This window comes from Periplaneta americana, chromosome 12 (assembly GCF_040183065.1).
Source record: "Periplaneta americana isolate PAMFEO1 chromosome 12, P.americana_PAMFEO1_priV1, whole genome shotgun sequence".
In the NCBI taxonomy this organism is placed as follows: Eukaryota; Metazoa; Arthropoda; class Insecta; order Blattodea; family Blattidae; genus Periplaneta; species Periplaneta americana.
Window position 1 is genome coordinate 157,466,076 of NC_091128.1, and position 16,187 is coordinate 157,482,262.

Below are 16,187 nucleotides of genomic sequence, written 5' to 3' on the forward strand. Positions count from 1 at the left end.
CTTGGAAACTGAGGTATGTTTATTTTATGAGTAATACAACATTTTGAATTAATATTTCTGAATGATTTTCAGTTCTGCTCAAAACCACTGCTACGTTCATAGGATTCAATCAGATGTAACTTCTTAAAGATCGGTCCAGACACAACAGCTAACTTTACGTTTTACTTGCGCATGCAAGATGTTGGAAATGAGAAGAAGCGTGTGGACCGTATAACTGACAAGCAAACATTCTGATGGGGGTAGATAATAAAGTAAGTGCTTATACAAATTTTGGCCACTCGACCGCAGTTATGAGGGCCGTAAAAATTAAGTTAGCCAGGAGCCGGTAACAGAAAGAAAACACAATTTCATTGGAAAAATTTATTGAAACAGACACAACAATTGATCCCATGGTATGACAAATGTCTCAATTCCAGTGGGGAATATGTTGACAAATGTATGTATGTATGTAATATATAATATTAAAAATAAAGTTAAGACAATAAATTCTAAAAAATAATTCATAATTAAAACCGTTCAAATAAATATATGTGTGTATGTATTAACACTACAATTGGGTATACACCCGGTGGCAGTGATATATAATGTGCAATAATTACCATTACAATAATACAATAAGTACAACAATAATAATAAAAATAAAAAGTGAAATAAAAAAAATAAACGTAAATTTATTTCTAACTATAAGTAGATGCAATAAACCTAGAACTATAAATAAAAACTATTCTATAATAACGCCTTCAATAAGCAAAAGTAGGGGAGACTCGGGTGGTATAGGACATCGGGTAATATCAGACAATGAGTTTCTTTCATCTACCACACGATGATAGTACCTGATTGACATGGTTACGTTTCTGTGATGTCGCATAGAGAAACGTAACCATGTCATTCAGGTACTACCATATGGTAGTAGATGAAAGAAACGCACTGTTCGATACTACCCGATGTCCGATACTACCCGACTCTCCTCTAAACCTAACTTCTATTTCACCCAACTATTACCAATTTAAGTAATTACATATCACCTTAATTAATTACATACCAACTTAATTACATATCATCTTAATTAATTACATATCACCTTAATTTATTTAAATATCAACTAAATTACATATCATCTTAATTACATATCAACTTAATTAATTATATATCAACTTAATTACATGACACAACTTAAATAATTACACTGCACCTCCAATTACATTTTCAGTCTAATCTTCTCAACCTATTCTTAAATGTATTGATTTTAAGAGGACCACCCTGAAAGATTGCCGCAGGTAAGCTGTTCCAGTCTACTATTGTGCGGTTAACAAAGGAAAATTTTGCCACGTCCGTTAGAAAATTTTGCCACGTCCAACAATTTCTGTATCTGTTCCAATAAACCTTTCCATGCAATTGTGCTTTTTTCTGTAAACGGCCCCAGGGAAAATTACTTTCTGGACGGCCTCGTAATTGCGGTCGAGTGGCAAACATTTTTATAAGCACTTATTTTGACATTAACATGGCGGAAGAAAAAAAATAACTTTTTTATCTGTCCCCATCAGAATGTTTGCTTGTGAGCGATTTTTAGAACTGAAAGAAGACTGAAAACTGAGTTGGAGGCATTCAGTTCCAAGAATCGCTCAGTTTCACAACCCACACGCTCCTTCTTACTAGAAACTTTTTGCAAGAAAAACATCAAGTAAGCTTTGCGTCTGGCCCGGGCTTAACGGTTGATAATCGGATCCGTGTTCATATAACATTTTATGCTCAAAATGGCTCATAGAGCGGGTCATAGTCGTGAATCAACCTGTATACTGAAAAGTTGGCCCTCTACATTTGAAATCCTCCATTTGGTACGGCTTGTTGTAGTTGCTGCACACAGCTACTGTGCTCTCAAAACTCTCCAACCTGGGAAACGTCACACATTGCCGTACAATCACGGTGGATTTGACTACCTAGAACCACGAGGCTATTAACAGGCAACCTTGCTGATGTTCCATTGTAATACTGACCTTTCTCACTACAATTCATCTGTGGACGGCCGGAAAACCTAAACGCAACTTGATGCTCAAAGCCACGGTCAAGGGTTCCAATCCCGTACGGGTCGTTGTTCGCTCTCTCTGGTGGAGGCCGCGGAGTTAGCTAGACTCGCGAGGAGAATCCTTCCTTGCAGCGCAAATTAATTTTCAGCAAACCGACGATTGTCAATACTCAGGGTGAGCAAATGATTAGAGCCAAAAACGGAACGGAACATCACAGATAACTTCATCCCATCCCTTCTGAAAATAACCTCGAAAACATGGAATATTGTAATGTATCGTAAAAGAGGATTAGGATTTCTATGAATCTGCATCTTTTCAGTAAGTCTGAAACATGGGGGAGGGGGGAAGCAGCAGGGTTTTCCAAAAGTTACAGGTAACTTTAATTGCTCATATAGAGAATGTTCTGAAAAAAAGGTTCCAATATTTTAAAACGAATAATTAAAATTTGTTTGAAGAAACTAAATTAATTTATTCTGAATTTAATGTATTTAATATTGAACAAATTTATAAGTATACGCTGTTAAAATTTTATCATAAAAATCGTAATAAGTTTGTATTACAGACACATAATTATGACACAAGACGAAATATTAATTTAACATTAGTACAACCTAAATGTCTCACATCTGCTGGTCTAAAGCATAGCATTAATTTTGGCCCTCGGTTGTACAATGCTTTAACTAAATTACACCCAGAACTTCTAACATGTAACCTACTAACATATAACAAGAAAATTAGAAACGTGTTAATATCTTCAATTTGATAAATAAATTTATAGCCTATGTGTATGAATTAATCAACCTATATTATATTTGTATTATATAATTTTGAAATATATGTATAGTCCTACTTTTCACGTGCAATATTATTCTTCTCTAGTGTTAATATTATATTATATAATTCCATTGCCGCTGTAATTTAAATTTTAGTTCCTATTTTATTTTACTTATTTATTTTTATTATTATTATTATTATTATTATTATTATTATTATTATTATTTTATTTTCTATATTTCTCTTATATTAATATTGTATTATATAATTTCTGTAACTGTAATTTTAATTCTATGTCCTATTTTATTTTATTTTATTTTATATTCTCTTATAGACCTATTAATATTATATCTGAACTGCGACCGAACACGAGCGCTGCTCATTCGGTCTCAAATTTGGTTAATACTACTGTATCTCCTGTTTTATATTGTTTGTATTATTTTATTTCTATTTATCTTGTTTGTTTGTAATTATATTCTTTATTCTGAATATTTAAATTTAAATAAATAATAAAATAAGTATTGCAAAAAAAATTAGAGAGGAGGTAGTATGCATCAAAACAAGAGATAAAAGTCCTACAAACATAGGTTATAAAGTTATAACATTAATATCTTCTGACAAATGAGCAAATGTTTATCATCACCGTAAGAGCAGCATATGAAGGGTTCAGAGCCACAGCGGGCCAAGCGCCATTTATTAAAAACGGAGAAAGCAAGGATTAAGGTTAAGTGAATACCATAGTTTAATGAAGATTGACATATAATTTAATTTTAATGTGGATACTTTATCTTACTTGCTATATGTTTCGTTAAATTATGGTAATCACTGAATTTTAACTCTTGTTTTCTCCGTTTTTAATAAATGGCGCTTGGCCCACTATGGATATGAACCCTTCATATCTTCCACTGTCAGCTCTTTAACAAGAAACAAATGAGGAAACAGACTGCAGCTGTGTATTACACAGCATACCTTTGTTTGTATCAAGCAGGTTAGAGTTCGTAACCGTACTACTGTACCAGTCAGGTTAGTTTCGTATCTGTAACACATACTGACACACAGTAAAGATCTCACAGTGGAAGATACTTATTTCTCACAAGATATTAACTTTAGGACCCATATTTGCAGGACTTTTATTTCTTTTTTGATGCATACCATCTCCTCTAAATATTTGAACCATTTATTCAGAACCCATGTATATACACAAGTTTAAAAATTGTGGCATTGGCTTATTACACAATAAATGAGATGTTCTGCATCACTATGACAACGAGTTCGTTTGTTTCTGATTTTTTTTTGTGGTAGTGTTATCAGCATGCACTTTCTTGTAACTTGGCCTGCAAGATCGCCAGATATTAATTCAGCAGATTAACTATAGGAAAGGACCATATTTTTTGATGAAATAAAATAGGTGATCTCGGTTGTTAACGTGCCACTATCTCGGTGGGTATTTCGTGAAATAAGTTGTCAATTTAATGTATTATGTTATGTTTAATATAGAACTTTTTATTTTATTACTTATATGTTTTTTACTTATCACGATAACGGCATCACCAAAATATAAACTAAACATGGTAAGCATGTATGTTACATTCAACATTCTTCATTGTTTTCTGCATTCAACTACAGAGATCGATCTTTTTTCGATACCATAGTGGTAGTAAAAGTGAGTGTACACAATATCCATAGAGAAAATATAGAAATACCAAGAGACTGACAAATTAACTGAAACAAAAGTCACAAACATGTTTTTTTAACAATATTAAATACCATTTTGGTGCATATTTAGTAGTTTTTTAGAGGGAATACTGTAAATTTCGTGGTTATTGACATATTTCACATAATGATCCGAATTTCGCGCGTTTATTTTGCTTAAATGTGGTATTTTAGGTATGTAAAATGGTAAATTTAACAAACTAATTGTGGACACTTAAAAAAAATACGGTTTCTAATTATAGACTGTGAGGCTACCTGAAGGAAAAAGTGTTCTTGAACAAACCTACAAATAATAAGTTGAAGGTCTCCATCGCACACATAGTGCAGAACTCGAACTTAGAGCTGCTATAAACCGTAGCATATCTTCCAGCAAAGTCCTAACCAGATGATATTTCGACGTTATAATCTGATGAACTGATCAAAATGGCGGAAAGAATTCGTGTAGTTTTCTTTGAAAGTATTACCGATACTGATGAGCAGTTCGAGAAACACGGAAGATCTGGAATTTTCAAAATAAGGCCAAATTTTTACGAAAGTTTAGATAATGAAGAGATTTTAAGCGATTCAACCTAATAGAACTTTCAGTATTTGTACTTCGTGGTCTTATTCATAAATAAATTCGCCATAACACGGAGAGGTAAGTTTTGTTAATAGTTTACTAAATTCAATAAATCATTTTAACTGGTTTCTAATGCCACTTCAAGGTTAAGATCTTTCGCATACCTCATCTCACGCTTTATTATTACGCTCCTCATTAGAGCATGTGTTCCTTATTTCCAACGATGTCCCGTTTCTCATCATTAATAATTTTCAGTAATATTTTCTTCTTTCGTTAAAGATAAATTCCTGTCTTTCTGATGTCAGTCATATTTAATTTAGACGGATCAATTGCAGTGTAAAACAATGAAAATAAATGACAGATTAAAAACATCTGACAAACGTATGTATCAACTACTACAAAATTCGCACCAATATGTTAACCGGGAGTAAACTTGAACTAAAAGATGATAACGAAGCAATGTTTACTGCAACTTCACTCTGACCTTAAAATAAACTGAAGGTTAGCAACTCCTATATAACTGAACATTATAAGCATGGTCCTTACAAACATTTGCACGTCGTTGCTAAGATACTCTGTATCAGAAATGCTGCTGTCCCATCTTCCGGAGAAATGAATAAAGGCCCATTTACAATGAAAATTAAACAAACACAGAAGTTTGCGGTCAGGTTACCAAATGGTATCATTCACAATGATTCACATAAACACTGACATTAACATTACCGTTAGACGTTAACATGAAAGTTTACAAACTCCAAACTTTCATGTTTATTCGTTATGTTTCCATGGTTACCAAGTATCTTTACGGTTATGTTTGTGTTCCCATTGTGAATGATGATATGACTTTTTTGATTTTACTGTAACGTTTACATTTTTCTAAGTTAATGCTTGTTATGTTTAATTTTCATTGAACCTCCGGGTTCTCTAAAAGCCATTTGTAAGTAATACATACATTCAGCGTTTTCGTTATTTTTCGCAAAAAACATAGTCCTGAAAAGGCTTAAATAAATACTTAGCATTTTTTAAACCTTAAAGTTGAAGAACATGACAAATACTGTTCAGTAACGTTTAACAGCTCCACATATTGTACCATCACGTTTAATTTATTGATAAGCACAGAAACGCCATTTCGTAGTGCTTTAGGAATAACATCTTTAGCAAGACTTCTGGCTTCTTTTGCATTCAAACAATTATAAAATACGATAATTTGGTCCACGGAGCATCCGTTTTTGGTGCAAAGATAATTCGTTTGGTTTGTTTCTTAATTGAAATTACGAAATGGCGTTCCTGTGCTTAACATTTAATAATTTTTATAAACAAAAGTTGCTTTAGGATCATTTTGCTTACACGCTAGAGCGGTAAGTAATCATTACAGCACTGTTCCTTTTCTGTTTGTATAAGCAACTAGGCAACGTTGGTGTTGCCAACTTACGAGGCATGTAAACAACACCGGTAAGTACGAGAAGAGTTCAAAAAATACATTATAAACGTTGTCATTTGCAGATGGTAAAGGAACTGAATTATTGCGAAACATGTAAAATGTATAGGACTCATTTCAATCGGTTATTTAAACAACGCTGTATCAAAGTACTAGGTAATACAGCGTCAATGAAATTGGTGGTAGCGGTATTTTGGCGAAATCAGACATTTCGCGAAAAGACTACCTGACATTCGTTTTGCAGTTGGCGAAAACACAGGAGGGACAAACACAAATAAGTATTCAGTCCAAGCGGGACCCGAACCAAAGCCCAAGCGAAATCTCGGAGTCGTAGTCCAGCTCGTTGCAAATGAGTTGTGTCCTTGGCTCCTCTATCTAATACAGATTTTTCTAGCAGGATATTTTACAGTTATGTACCAGTATAAGGTCTCGCAAGCACGGAATACCGACGGAAGGAATGCGAGTGAAACAATGCAATAAGGACAAGAAAGGTCACGAGATAGCTTGAATGATATTCAAGAGTAGAGTCGGAAGAGAAATGACATCGATAGAATCAGTCTTGCGTTGTGATAGTTACATTACTTTAGTTTGTTCTATTGCATGTGAATACTGTTCTCCAACCAGGAGATAAACCGTGAAAGGAATGTGCTTACTATTGCGTCATCAATTGGAGCAAAGTAGATAGATAATATTAGAGTTATAACGTCAGTTTAAGAATCATGCGCTCTCCTGCATATGTTATTTCCTGTATGGAGGGATTAAAAGACCAGGAGATTTACCGTGATCTAATTTTGTAACTAGGGTAGTATAAAAACGTGTATATCAGTGTTATTGTTTGTGCTGTGAGACTTAGCCAATAGAGATACGAGTACCCACGTGTGACCTTATGACCTCAACATTCATTCACAGCATCGCCTCGCTCCCTCTCATTCCCTGGAGACTTTCTCGTGGTTGGAGTACAGTACGTGTCTTGTAACGCACGGTATTATTTCATTCGTAAACATACTCGTATGTTACGCGTTTAATTAACTTCGAATTTTTCTCTTTCTACGTTCTTTATTTCCACAGCGATGTCCTCATTTGTTCATCTTCTTGGAAGAGACAGTCCTTCCATCGGCCCGTACGTCTCGCCCCTCGACGTGCTCACATACACACGTCAAAACAGACAGCAACGCCACCATTTCTTTTCGGTAATCGTTCCTTGCGCGTGCTATACCGTATATTTACACCAGGAAGTGTACTGCTATGTACTGACAGTGTTTTATCACGAAATATTGCAACATGTGTTTATGTCCTTGTAGCAGCAGGAAGATAGAGTAGCTGTTCGAAGTGAAGACCTCCAACAGTGTTGCAACCCTGACTCTTATGAAGATTCATAACAGTAAAAAGAATCAGTTGAAAAACGAAACGCACTGCGTACCTTGTAGCTCATGGGTTCTTAAGGTATGGGTCGTCGTAGCGTCCCGAAAAAAAAAAATGCTAAGTACCGTACTTCACTTAAGCCTTTTCAGAACTACGTTTTTTTTTTTTTGCGAAAAATAACGAAAACGCCTAATGTATGTATTACAAATGGTTTTTAGAGAACCCGGAGGTTCATTGCCGCCCTCACATAATCCCGCCATCAGTCTCTATCCTGAGGAAGATTATCCAGTACCTACAATCATATCCCACCTCTCTCAAATCCATTTTAATATTATCCTCCCGTCTATGCTTAAACCTCATCAGAGGTCTTTTTCCCTCCGGCCTCCCATCTCTACACAACAACAACAACAACAACAATAATAATAACAATAATAATAATAATAATAATAATAATAATAATAATAATAATAATAATAATAATAGGTAATAATACATTTCTACACTTACACGCTTTTATTAGAAATAAGGCAGTAGACCAAGTGGATAGCTTCAAATACTTGGGGTGTACTATAAGCAGTAACATGAGCTGCTGCCAGGAAGTCAAAAGGAGGATAGCAATGGCAAAGGAAGCTTTTAATAGAAGAAGGAGCATCTTCTGCGGACCTCTGGAAAAAGAACTAAGAAAGAGAATAGTGAAGTGCTTCTTGTGGAGTGTGGCACTATATGGGGCAGAATCATGGACATTGCGACGAAGTGAAAAGAAACCATTAGAAGCATTTAAAATGTGGATATGGAGAAGAATGGAGCGTGTGAAGTGGACAGACAGAATATGAAATGAAACTGTGTTGGAAAGAGTGGGTGCAGAAATAATAATGCTGAAACTGATCAGGAAGACGAAAAAGAATTGGTTGGGTCACTGGCTGAGGAGAAACTGTCTTCTGAAGGATGTACTGGAAGGAATAGTGAACGGGAGAAAAGTTCGGAGCAGAAGAAGAAATCAGAAGACAGACAACATTAAGATAGACTATGCGGATTGTTACGCGGTGGGGACTAAGAGGAAGACAGAGAAGAGGGGAGAATGAAGAATGGGCTTGCAGTGAAGGGCAGAAGGCTATAAATGCACTACATTACCACTGTTTAACTTCAAAATAGATCCATGATCTGCGCAAACTGATCATCTAGTTGACTTTCGAAGTTGGAGAAAAAAGGTTAAACTGGAAAGAAAGGATAATTCCGTATGAATCAACTAACAACGGAACTGTTAATGAGCTCAATTCGAAATCTCCCCTCAAACTGCGCACATTGTCACATCTCCACAGCAGATTGACCCCAACAGTGCGTGCCGTTGGTTTCTTAGATCCATCCTTAACCTAACCTAAAAATTACATCCCAAGAATAAAGAAGTTTCACGCAATTCAAAAGAGATTTCATAACTTTTCTGTCATAGGATTTTTTAGTGTGCCACTTCTCACCTGCCTACTGTACCGCTCGTCGTCGTCGTCGTCGCCTTCATTTTTGTAGACTCCTTGCTGATCGCTTCCGGGCGTCACCTTCAGTTTTCGCGAAGCAACAAGGTTCGCATTGCGACGGTCAGGCCGGAATGCCGTCGGCGCGAAACTGACCGCGCTCACCGCTTTTTCAAATCTTAAGTCTCAAAGCAGTGAACGACCCTGAAGTCAGGACTTGCGTCTTTGCATTATTATTTATTACCTAGTTCAGTCACCAGACAATGTACAGCGTATTCAATTCTTGAAGATTCCGCGATAAACCGTATGTTTTCTTTTTTCGAATAGCTTCTCCAATTTTTTATACTACTCGTCGCTATATCCTAATATTGACATAGCAATTCAATCGATTTTACTAGCCTCAGAGCTTAAAAGAGACGTCACTGACAAAAGTTGTTAACGTTTAATTTCTACAATTACAGCGTGAATATTAGTCAGTTCACATCAGAAAATCACGCACGACCTGACGACAGCGCCCCAGCTTGACAACGCCTTGTAAAATAAAATTCCTCCCGACGACTATTCTACAAAATAAATTTGCAAGTTATCTTGCTTGTAGCAAATATAGATCACAAACATTTTTATATACTCGTATTTAATACTCGTAAAAATGTGTGGCTCAAAGAAATACTGAAAGTGATAATTTTCTGAGAGCACACACACATAGAAACGCATTCTCACACGCACATCTAGTCTAAATTACTATTTATTTCAATTAAATTTAATGGAAACAAAAAACACGTCAATTTAGATATTGAAAGGAAAGTTTATATCGGTATTAAATGCAATTTAGGTCTCACTCTCTCACCCCGACCCCTCTGAAATTTCAAATACTCATATGACAAACTTTAACAAATTTCATACTAAGAAGTTCAAGTTTTCACGGCATGCTCTGAAAAGATGGTTAACAAAACTGGAGTGTTTTTAATAAAATAAACATTTTCAAAATTGAAAAACAGAATACATAGGTATTACCCGGAAACAAAAAATAAATAAATAAATAAATAAATAAATAAATAAATAAATAAATAAATAAAATATTTAAACTACCTGGATTAAATTTTTTCAAGTCACCCACACATTCTAAATTCAAATTATTATTAATGTTAATAATACTGTTATGTTTTATTTAACGACGCTCGCAACTGCAGAGGTTATATCAGCGTCACCGGATGTTCCGGAATTTTGTCCCGCAGGAGTTCTTTTACATGCCAGTAAATCTACTGACATGAGCCTGTCGCATTTAAGCACACTTAAATACCATCAACCTGGCCCGGGATCGAACCTGCAACCTTGGGCATAGAAGGCCAGCGCTATACCAACTCGCCAACCAGGTCGACAATTATGATTATTCTGTTAAATTATATGCATGTCAAAGATCCTATTGTTGTTTAGTCAACTGTCCAAAGACAGGTTTGAACTTCGTAACACCAATAAAGAATCACTCATGAGACAACTAAACTAGGAGATAATGGGATAGTGTGTCCAGTTCCTTTCCCCCTCCATTGCATACATCGCCGATTAGCTAGCCTACATATTACACTAATCAGACTTCAGATGCATACAAACAATTGTTCTACCTCAGACACATATCGTCAAGTGAGATGTACTGCCTGATAATAGCTGTACATATCAGCCAGAACCTCAATCAGATGCTGTACAATTTTTCTTTTCAGGCCTGTAAGTCATATTTTAGTGGGAGTGGGTACATTCTGAAAAGAGTTCAAGTTTTATTTAATAAATTCAAAAACTATTCAACTGACACTGTACTGATGAAACTTGGGGGAATTAATACTGATAACCAGACAGTGCTGTTTACAAAATATTAATAGTCTAGCTTAAAAAAAATACAAAATATAAATTTCACCCATTTCATAACAAAGTCTTAAACGACACCACATGACCACACACGCAGAAACGTTCCCAAATAGGCCCCTTCGAATGCGAAGAAGGTAACATGCTCTGAAAATACGGCACCACAGACATTCTGTCCACACTGAGGCTCGAACCCTTGTGCACAGCGGTGGGCGTTGATAAGTGCGGCAAATCTTCAAGGTCGTACGAAGCCAATTCGCGTATTTTTGCGAGACCGACCGCATTAATGTTTTTGTGAGCGTAAGGGAGTCCCCACAAAACCCCAAGGTCTATCAGGGCAACAAGTTTAATTCGAGGTTTATGTAATCTCCATTGACGTCAAACATGTTCAGGGATATTCTAATTTTATCATTTTTGTGGGACTATTATTATGGTTAAGACGTTGCGCTTCTTTGTTTCTCTGCCGACCATGACAAGAAGCGCCACAGTGAGGTAGGCAGGGGACTGGCTGGCTTCACAAGAAGTCCTCGCTCTCTACTTCAGAAGTTCAATGTAGCTACAGGTACAAAAACACGACATACAAATATTACGCTGTAATCATGAAGATACAGCAATTCACAGGAAATTCAAGCAAAGAAGTATAATCAAGATCCGGCATAAGAAAAAAGGAAGTGTTCAATCTCAAAAGCAGAGACGTGGTAACCATAGTAACAACCACGTGGCACAATCCACCGTAAGTTAGGCCGGGATTACGATCGACGTTCGTTCGTTATATAAGTTACGTTGCGGTGAAGTACGTAGAAGTTCGACAAATACAAGCTCCGTCCGTGTATTTCATTACGATCAACGCTAGAATGAACGAACGCATGACGGCGTTGTTTCAGCATTGCCAAGGACAAGCTTTTACAAACGCAAAGAAACGTAAGCTGAACGTCAACCAACCACCAAACAGAAGCCCTTCATATATTTTCACCTCTTCTTTAGTTGCAGATGCGCCATATTGCTACTGAAATATTAAATGAAATCATATTAATTAAAAATTACATAATACGAGAAACGATCTTTGATTGAATATGTCTCATCACATGAATATATTTCCTCGGTAATTTCCTAGAAGAAGGGCAAAATCCAACATGGCTGACGAAAACTACCAAAAACGTTCTGCCAACTATGAAGTCCAAATGTCACCAAACATCGCAAAAACAAAGATAAAAAGTCAAATATATAATCATATTTTTAAAGAAGAACAAGCCCTCCAAAAAAATGAAAATATAATTAATTTTTTTCCTTTGATTGTTTTGAGTTTCGTGGCATTCGAACTTCATAGTTGGTAGTAATTTTCTGGCAGTTTTCGTCCGCACTTTACCCCCAAAAATCACTAAAACACAAAACAAATCATAATAATTTATCACCTTATGAAACAAAATTCAATTCTCATTGACGTCTTCATCGACAACCACTTCACTTCTAGTATAAATGACACAGGCTTTAAGGCAATCTAAACTTAAACCATGCAGGCAACAAAGAACTAAACCAACACTTTGTCCTACAGTCAACTGTGCATAAATAAATCACGTCTTTACACTGAATGAAATTCTCTTCGAACACTTATTACACCTTAACATCAACAGAAAATTCAGTAAATAATTCCTTTAAACCACAGAAAAACAGTTTTCTCTTCAACATTCAACACAATCCTTATTCACCAGCGAAAGAACTAAACCAAAATCGTCACAAAATTTAAAAAATAATTTCAGAACACGGATTTATTCCTTTCCTTTTTACTTCAAAATTCCAACCTTGTGCACACAAAATAAATTATTGGCACTGAAAAGTGCCTTTTCGTAAGCATGATGATGCGCATTCGACAAATGCAGACAAATCTACAATGTAACATCACTCACGTCAAACAACCAAGAACTACTGACAACGTCATTATCCATTCAAAATTAATGAAAATTCTAGAATAAATTACAACTATAACCAATCAAATCGACAGAAAATCACAAAAATCATAAAATGACAAACTTTCAATAGCTTTAGCCACCAGACACAAAATAACACCACTCACGTCAAACAACCAAGAATAACTGATAACGTCATTATCCACTCAAAATTAACGAAGATTCTAGAACAAATGACAACTATAACCAATCAAATTAAAAGAAAATCACGGCGACACCTAGTATAAAAAAATCTAGAACTAATATGTAAAAGTCACTAAAAGATCACTAACATTTAGCTCTGAAATAAAAAAGTTGGTAATACTTACTATATTCAACCAAGTGCCCGTCTTCTATGAAATTACCATTTCCTCTATATGGCATAAAACACATTTTGTTTAAGATTAAACATTATAGGCAGCAAACATGAAACCCTTCATAACACCTAATTCAACAATTGCATTTCGTATATCCCCGTGGTGTAGTGGTAAAGAGCCTGGTCGTGGTGTAGATGGGCCCTGGTTCGAGCCTGGGGTAAGCCTATTTTTTTTATCTTTTTAATAATTTATTTACATTATTTTAGATACGTTATTTTGTTTTAACCCGAAATAAAGGGGCTTTTACCTCACAAATAATATATTCGTAATTCGCACTAGTCCAGCTATTTGTAGGGAAGACTGTTGTACCATCGAATAGGGATTATAAAGAATGGACACTGAGCGAATTTTCCTGTGTTTTGTTTCTCTGTGCGCCAGCGTATAGTTCCACTTTCAAGCGCTAGAGGTTAGTGTAATCGAGCATACGCTAAGATAATAATTGAGAATAGAGTTGAGACACAGGATCCAAATCGCCTACCTTATTGCATAATCCAGTAACGCTTTGCTTCAAATAAATTCAAGTTAACAGCTTTTCCTTATTTCTCAGTGACAAACTAGTTGTAATAATAATACTTTATATTTCAGATATCATAAATTATATTATAAAATAATATAATACATTATAAAATTAAGATCGAATTCGTTTAATATTTGTATATAATATAATATAGGTATATGGTTTTACTTCTCGTAAGAGTTTTGTTTTTCCATTTTCAGCGCTATCAAATCATTACATATTTTAATTGTTGTTGGGGTCAACGTCTCAACTCTCATTATAAAGGAACTCTAGAGTCTAGACATTACAGTTAATGAAGGATTTATTATTTTATGGATCCAATTTATTTTATTTGAGTACATAATGTACCTAGATGTATTAACTATATGTGTTATATTTCCGCTGTGTCGACTGCTAGCTGGTGCGATGTCAGCGCAAACTCTAGGGAGAAAGCAGAATCTCACGCTTTAGCTGGCTTGAAGGTCATTGAAATCAGTCCGGCTACATCAAAGGTACCGACGCGAAGTGTCCATTCTTTATAATCCCTATTCGCTGGTTGTACCTTCAGCATAGTATAGCTTTGATTTATTTTTTATTTTTTTTGCTACCTAGAGGACTCAAACTGAAGTAGATTGTAGAGAAAGTCGCTCAGGAGCTCTGGTCGTAATTTCGGTTTGATTTATTGCAAAGTGTGAGTTCTGTGGACGAAACAATTTTTTTTAGTGCCAGAAGTAAACATTTCGTTCATTGATATATATTTTCTAACACAAAACCAAGAAATAAATTCTTGTAAAGTAAAGTTGTAAAGGAAACTTCAATAATTATTTCAAGCATTTTTCATTTAAAATATTTCATTTCTGAAAATTAAAAAAAGGTGAAAAGTGTTTCAAAGTACAACAGTCTTCCCAAGTACCGGTATATGGTTTTATTATTATTATTATTATTATTATTATTATTATTATTATTATTATTATTATTATTATTATTATCATTCTATATTATTCTGTCGTAAAATATTTTTGTAATACCGGTAGGCCTATTTTATTTGTCTCAAAGTTACCATAAAATTCAATGTTTATCATAATCAGCTGACTGACTGACTGACGTGTGCATTTCAGTACCCATTATGGCCGGCAGAGCGTGATAGTTGTCACGAACGTCGATCATAATACACAGCCTCTGAACGTTCGGTAGAAATTCAACGTACAGATGAACGCAACGTAACGTAACGTAACTCAAACGAACGTCGATCGTAATCCCGGCCTTAGAGAAATGTAATAACACGCCCTGCAGTACACCACCTCAACTAGTCAATCTTACCGCATGCTCATAAACAGGAGCATCCACTTCGCATGAATGGAATGGAATTTACGGAGGGGGGCACTATGGCCCAGCACTGCGACCTGTTTAGATCTACTGTGCTAACCCTCTAGTGGCGCATCCCCAAACCCTCACCGGTTGACCACACTAAGGTTCTCTGTGTGGGCAGGGCATAGTTGCGCCCCACGGTCAGATAAGATGCAGCAGATAAAAAAGGGTCTCTGTTTTGTAGGCATAGTTACGCCCCGTTCCCATCAGGTAGCAGAAGGGGCATGGCATAGTTGCGCCCCGATGAAATAGGTAGAGAAAAAGACATTACGGAAACTCGAGCCTCGTAAAGGTAAAAAAGGTAAAGGTATCCCCGTAACATGCCATGAAGGCACTTGGGGGGGGGGGGGCGTGGAGGTAGAGCCCCATGCTTTCCATGACCTCGGCACTAGAATGAGGTGGTGTGGTCGGCACCACGCTCTGACCGCCTTTTACCCCGGGAAAGACCCGGTACTCAATTTTATAGAAGGCTGAGTGAACCTTGGGGCCGTTCTGAAAGTTTGGCAACGAGAAAAAATCCTGTCACCACCTGGACCTTCCAGTCCGTAGCCAGCTGCTCTACCAACTGAGCGACCCGGCCGCCCGAGCCTCGTAATCAACTAAACTTATTGATTTCTTATTCGATTTAATATTCATTATCGGTACCGTTGAAATGAACACCACGAAGTTGGCAGTACTTTATTAACTGTTTTCCTACTGTTTATGCAGTGAATATCAATACCCTACCGTTAAAATGAACACCATGAAGTTGGCAGTACTTTATTAACTGTTTTCCTACTGTTTATGCAGTGATTATCAATACCCTACCGTTAA

The 16,187-nt window shown here is 35.9% G+C and overlaps 1 protein-coding gene across 3 annotated transcripts in view; it reads right to left on the bottom strand.

Annotated features, from left to right (window-relative positions):
• Positions 1-16,187, bottom strand: part of NFAT (NFAT nuclear factor) — a 223,267-nt gene that overhangs the window by 116,823 nt on the left and 90,257 nt on the right. The window lies entirely within an intron of this gene.